General features: G+C 34.8%; 1 long non-coding RNA gene across 2 annotated transcripts in view; it reads right to left on the reverse strand.

The window, feature by feature from the left end:
• LOC108512420 (uncharacterized) overlaps positions 1-3,588 on the reverse strand; it is a 30,335-nt gene extending 26,747 nt beyond the window's left edge. For both annotated transcript variants that reach the window (XR_001880599.1, XR_001880598.1), the window contains exon 1: positions 3,462-3,588. This is a non-coding gene — a long non-coding RNA (uncharacterized LOC108512420). The remainder of the gene's footprint in view (positions 1-3,461) is intronic.
• Positions 3,589-6,935: the final 3,347 nt, after the last annotated feature.

Genomic DNA, 6,935 nt, shown 5'->3' on the forward strand with positions numbered 1-6,935 from the left:
AAAAAAAAAAAAAAAAAAAAAAAAAAAAAAAAAAAAAAAAAGAAATAGGAACAACTTAAGTTCAAATAAAAAACCTAGAAATACAGAATACAATAACTAAAATGAAAAGGTCTACCAGAAATTTTCAAAGGCAGACTTAATCAAACAGAGGGAAAAAATCAGGAAGCTTAAAGATGGGACCTATAAAACTATCCAATCAAAGGAGCAAAAAGATTGAAAAAAATTAAAAGATTAAAGAAAGATTAAGAAAATTATGAGACATTCTTAGGCAAACTGACCTCACATAATAGCAGTTACTGAAAGAGATCAGAGAGAAAAAGCCCTGTAAAGTATATTTAATAAATTAATAACTAAAAATTTCCCAAATATGGAGAAAGATGACAAGATTCAGGTACAGAAAGCTCAGAGTTCACCAACCAAATTCAACTTAAAGAGGAATTCCCCAAGGCACATCATAATCAAATTATTAAAAAATCAAAGGCAAAGAAAGAAAACTTAAAGCAATAAGAAAAAGAACAATATCAGATTTAACTGAGTCTCAGTAAAACTTTTAGCAGATTTCTGAGCAGAAATCCTGCAGGCCAGGAGAGAGAGGGATGATATATTCAAAGTGTTAAAGAAAAACAAAATCACCAGACAAGACTAACATACCCAGCAAAGTTATCATTCAGACATGAAGAAGGGCGAGGGGGAACCTCTTCCAGGCAAAAGATGAGGGAAGGAATCAACACCAGACGTGTCTTACAAGAAACGTTTCAGTCTTAAAGACAAAATGCTAACATATAATAAGAAAATATTTGAAGATATGTTAAAAGTAATAATACAGACAAAATCAGAATACTATAACACTGTAACTGTGGTATGTAAACCACTTATACGTTAAGTGTAAAGACTAAATGACAAAACTATTAAAGACATTAGTAACTACAATGATTAGTTAAGAAATAGGAAGTATAAAAAGAGGTGAACTAAAATATTGATAAGTCAAAATGGGGAGGTGGACAATGGTGTTGTTTGGTTTTGCTATTTTTTTTTTTTTTTTTGGCAATCAAAGTTAAGTTGTAATAAATTTAAAACAATTTGTTATAAGTTATTTTTTAAGCCCTGTGGTAACTACAAAGCAAAAATCTATAATAGATACACTAAAAGTAAATAGTACGAAATCAAAACACATTACAGAGAGAATCACATAACCACAAATGAAGACAGTGAAAGAGGAAAAAAGAAATAAATGACCTAGGAAACAAGTAACAAAATGGCAGTAGTAAACTTTAGCTTTCAACCATAACTTTAAATGTAAATTGATTAAATGCTCCAAAAAGACAAAAAGAAACGTTGGTGAAGATACAGAGAAAAGGGAATGCTTATACACTGTTGATGGGAATGTAGATCAGTAGAGCTGTTACGGAAAATAACATGGACTTCCCTTTATAAATTTAAAAAATAACTACCATAAGATCCAGCATTCCCACTACTTGGTATACATACAATAATTGAAATCAGTATGTCGAAATGATATCCGCACTCCCACGTTTATTGCAGCATTATTCACTATTGTCAAGATATGGAAACAACCTAAGTGTCCATCAATGGATGAATGGATAAAGAAAATATGCTATCTATACATGATTAAATACTATTCAGTTATACAAAAAAGAATGAAATGCTTTATTTGTGGCAACATGGGTGAAACTGGGGAACACACTGTTAAATGAATTAAGCACAGAAAGACAAAAACTGCATACCTTACTCATACGTGGAATCTACAAAAGCTAATCTCATCAAAGTAGAATTTAGAACAGTGGTAGCCAGAGGCAGCAGAAATAACGGTGGAAGAAAAGATTGGAAGAATTTGGTTGCTGGGTAGAAAGTTACAGTTAGGAATAATAAGTTCTAGTATTTTGTTACATAGTAGGATGACTATAACTAATAACAACGTGTTTATATTTTTGCTAGAAAAGAGGATTTTGAAAGCTATCCTCACAAAGAAATGATGAAGGTTTGTAGTGATGGACAGTCTAAGTACGCTGATTTGACCATTATACGATGCATACATGTATTGAAACATCACACTGTAGCCCATAAACATGTGTGATCATTATGTGTCGATTATGAACAAAATTAAGAATCTATCAAGTAAACAAAAAACCTGTGTGGAAGAATATTGTCGAATCAGACTGCCTGATTTGGAATCCTCTGACTAGCTGCACACCCAGGGAAGGTTACTTAACCTCTGTATGCCTCCATTTCCTCATCTTAAAAATGAAGTTAACAGTTTCTCTCTTAAAGTTTTTTGAGGACTAAATGAACATTATCTAAAAAATGATTAGAGCTCTGGCAGATTGGATATGCTTAATATATGTTAACCACCATAATCACACCACCACTACCACCATCAACATCATTATCATCATCTTGCCAAAAAAAAAAAAAAAAAAAGCTCGTTTCTAAAGCAAATTCAGAAGACAGGCGTTTAAGTCCAAAAAGAAATGTGTTCCATCAAGCTTCTCATTCATTTTGCAAGAGAATTTTCAAACCACAGAGCCTCATTCTAATATAATAATCATGCTATGTGTTATATACTTCTATGGCTAAATATATTAGTTATAAAATTTATTTGAAAATATATAATATTAGCTCAACCTGTAACTACATAGGTCACCCTAGATACTTTTAACCACTTATCATATAAATGTCTGCTATATGTTTTCTCACATAAAATTGTGTGTTTAAAATAATATTTGACTTTTTATTTCTAAGTATGTCAAGTATTTATATAAAAATGGAGCCACTATTCTCTTTTAAATCAATGAAAAGTTAATTAATAGACTGAGTAGACTTTCTACTTTTATCATTTTCTTTGACTTTTCAACAATAAGTCTCCCCTGTCTCTGCCAGTATTTTGCTTTCTTCATGCTTCTTTATGCTATCCTAGCTCTCACTTCACCTATTGACCCTCTGTCCTTTCCCTGTATGTTCTCTGCACTGGAGATTTCAATCACTCTTATGGCTTCAGTGAAAACCTCTTTTTAATAAGATTTCTAGATACCCATCTGCAGCCAAGAACCCTGTCTCTATCAAACTCTAATATTATCATTAATTGTCTACTTGATTGATGTGCGGTCACCTCAGTGTCAGCATGTCTAAACCGAAAGTCATATTTCTCCACAAACTCTCAGATCCTTCTATTATTATCTTAATATGCTGAATCCTATAGGTTCAAAACTGTAGGGGCAATGTGATAGCCCTTAAGAGAAGGCCTTTGGAAACAGACACAACATAGCTTGCTTTGCCTCTATCATTAGTAGCTTTATGCCCTTTAATGACCTACCTTCTCTAAGCCTTAGTAACCTATCTAGTAAAAGGAATTTTATAGGGGAATTAAGTTAAGATGTTTAGCTCAGTGCTTGGCAAAAGTAAGATCTCAATGAATTTTAGCTGTCGTTATTAATGCTACCCACCTAGAGTGCCTCTGAATAATAGACACATATAATTATCTCTGTGCCTTTAATGAATCTTCCTCAATTCTTCCATCATCTTTGTCCTGGTGACATCAATTCACAATGCATATGTCAACCATAACCTCTTTAACTTGCCTTTGTTTTCTCCAGTTCCCCGAGGCTGCTTCTTTAAGAGACCACACAGACAGAAAATGCCGAATCAGCTCCACTTATGTTGCTGAGATGAAATAACAGATCAGTGGGTTCATTTGCAATCTCACCATACCCTGAGCTTGCTTTACCCTAGGAATGCCATATCTTAAATCTCCTTTGTCTTTGCCATGGCCATACTCTGGGCCATACTCATGGCCATACTCTTAGCATGAACCTCAGTGTTCCCACTCTCACATGTCCAGTCAGCTCCCTCTTTCTGCTACTCCTACTGGCTCAGTCTCAGAATTCTTTGTGCCCAGGCAACCAGTAAACAGAACCATCGATGCCCATAAATCCCTTTACAGTCCAGGTCTACATTGTCCAAACTTCAGTGTCTCCCCTCAGTGATAAAAATTGTTATTCATCTTTCAAAAACATTGCCCCCCCTCACTATTACCATCACCATTAAATTCAGTGCCACCACAACTGTCAGGTTCTACATTTTCTACTGTTTTGTTTCCTGATTTATCTGATTTAGCTAGATTGATGTTTCCTCATTTTTCTCTGTCCTATTTGTTACTTTTCTATACCCTTGATCAAACTGCACCCATGACCTGGAACATTCACCTCGTTCTCTTTACCTATTTATATAGTTTCCCATCTCCACTGTCTAATTTAAGCCCCAATGAGACTTCACTAATAATTATAGCTATGGGGTTGTTTCCTATCTCAATTTATGTGCTGGTTTTACCCTTGTTTCTTTGTGTTTTCAGACATTTTACTATATTCCTTTTAAGCACATGGATTATGTATTATGATTCAATACTGGCTAAACTTATGAATTCATATGAATTTGACAGAGTATGCAAGCATCATATCAAAATCAAGACAATCAATTAGACAAAAGTTTAAAAGTTCAAAATTGACACTGGTTCAGAAACTTTTAAATTTCAAATGTTTTCAGTATAAAATCAATATTCAAATATAGATATATTTTGAGAAATATATATATATGTCTGTGTTGGAAAATTTTATGCTACACTGTATTACATATTTATAGCATCACATAGATTTTTACAACATAACAGGCATCCCCTACCATTGTGATAACAATAAAGAAGATAATGATGCTGCTGCTGCTGCTGCTGCTGCTGCTGCTGCTGATGCTGATGATGATGATAAAGGGGTGAAAATAACTGGCTGTAAAGAAATTTATCTTTTAATTTTTTAAGGGTACCTATACTGTTGAAGTAGATATATAATTCATATTCCATGTTGAATACATGTGATTTATAGTATTTGCTAGGCAAATTATTGGTCTTCACATAACCTCACTAACCTAACTAACTTTGCATAACCTTCACAAAATCATCTCAGAGTTTGCCCCCATTCAGAATTTGCTTTGATGTTACTATTTTCAAAGTATCAAAATTAACATTTCTTTTATGTTTTAAAAAGTGGTATTGTTCTACAGCAATCCCTTCTGATTTTGCTAATTTTACTGAGATATAGTACATACAGCAAGAAATATCCCTGTATATCTGAATGTTTGAAAATGGTTAAGTTTTCAGGGAATCTGTCAGGATCATACACTGTGCTTTCAATCCTAAGTTCCTTGAGATCAAAGTCATCCTTTTCATATGCTGAAAAAGGAGAATATTGAGAAACTTTTAGTGTTTCCTAGATAAGTGCAGAGGTTATTAACATTTCATATGTTGAGAAGACATCGCTCTTTAGTAAAAGCCCAACCTTTGGCTTGAGACAGTGTGAGAGAAATTCAACCTGTGAAGTGGTGAATGATGTTCCTCATGAGTTTTAAGTGAGAGATTCATAGCTACCCTGTAGGAATTTATCATTTCACAAGCATTTTATCTATTATTTTTCATGAATAGTCACATATTTGTATTCTTTTGAAATTAGATTGTTACCTTTATCTCTGTTTGAAATAAAGACTGCTTTTCTCAAAGAATTCAAGGCACTCATTAATTATATTAATCTATTCACAAGTAGTAAGTGCATTTACAAGTTATATGAGAAGAAATGAATCATTATCGGTACCATTACTGACAGATTTATTCACAATAAATCTTCATTGTTTAAAAGTGACCACCTTTTTCTTTTTAATTAGGTTTACCCAATGGAAACAACAGACCTAATTCAAGTGAGTAGTTCAACCCTTTGGATTTAGGTTGGAAATATCAGAAGTGAATTAGAAGTGAGAAGATGTTAATGGAGAGGTGATATGTGAATAAATAACCAAGTGAAATTTTGTCATGTGATCACGTTCTCTACCCCACCACATAGCTTTGAGAGTGGCTTGTCCAGGTGCTATGGATATCTCTTCCATGCTATCTTGCTCCTCTTTGGTACAAATATCCTTAAGGGTATATGAACTTTTGCTTATTCTAATATGTGTGTGAGCTTCAATGCCTTTATGAAGTCCTAATAAAAGGACTGATGTCTAACTTTCATGTTTCTTGAATTAGGTATCTTTTGGCAAACTGTCTCTGTAACTTGGACATTTATTTCTTGTTTAATTATATGTGGGCTATGTTTGCTATGGGTTGGCTGCAGGTTGTCTCAGCTCTGGTAAGTTCATCTGGGGTTGGTTTCATGTGTCTTACTGGTATTCTTATCCCAAGCTGAAGGAAAATTCACCATTTGGGACATGTTTTCTCCAAGGTGTGGAGCAGGAGAAGAGGATCCTCAGTCAATCTATAGAACTGCATGGAAAGCTTTGGCCAAAGCCTGTCACATGATCACAGCCATAGTCGATGAAGCGAGCATGAATGCTTCTCCTATAGGCAAGATTCACGCAACGGGAAGGATGCATACTCAATCCTATTATAGGGAGGAATGAGAATCTGGGAACAATCATCTGTCTGTCTGTCTCCCTTTTAACTTCCAGCAGTAGCAGAAGCTAACACTAAGGGTGTGAAGCAAGCTCGCATGCACTAGGATCAAGAAAGCCACTGAGGCACCCTGGTGTGATTCCCTCCTCTTGCCCCACCTCACCTGCTTCTGCTCTCATGAAGTCATCACTGGAAAGTGCACACTGGCAGCAGGAGGGGATAGCCTAAGATCTGGCATGCAGGCTGACAATACAGTTTTGGCACATTATAGTGTAAAATATTTCTAGTAGTACTCCACATTCATTCTGGCTACTGGGAGTAGCCAATTTCGGGGGCCAAGAGGAACTTCCCTGTTGAGTAAACACCATGGGATACAGAGGAACAGGTGAGCACAGCAAGAAATGGGGCCAATTGTTGACCCCTCAAGGGATGATAATTTGCAGAAAATTTTGTATCTACTTTGACTTCTCCTAAGGAAAAATAATATTAA

This window comes from Rhinopithecus bieti, unplaced genomic scaffold (genome assembly GCF_001698545.2).
Source record: "Rhinopithecus bieti isolate Rb0 unplaced genomic scaffold, ASM169854v2 scaffold_28517, whole genome shotgun sequence".
NCBI lineage: Eukaryota > Metazoa > Chordata > Mammalia > Primates > Cercopithecidae > Rhinopithecus > Rhinopithecus bieti.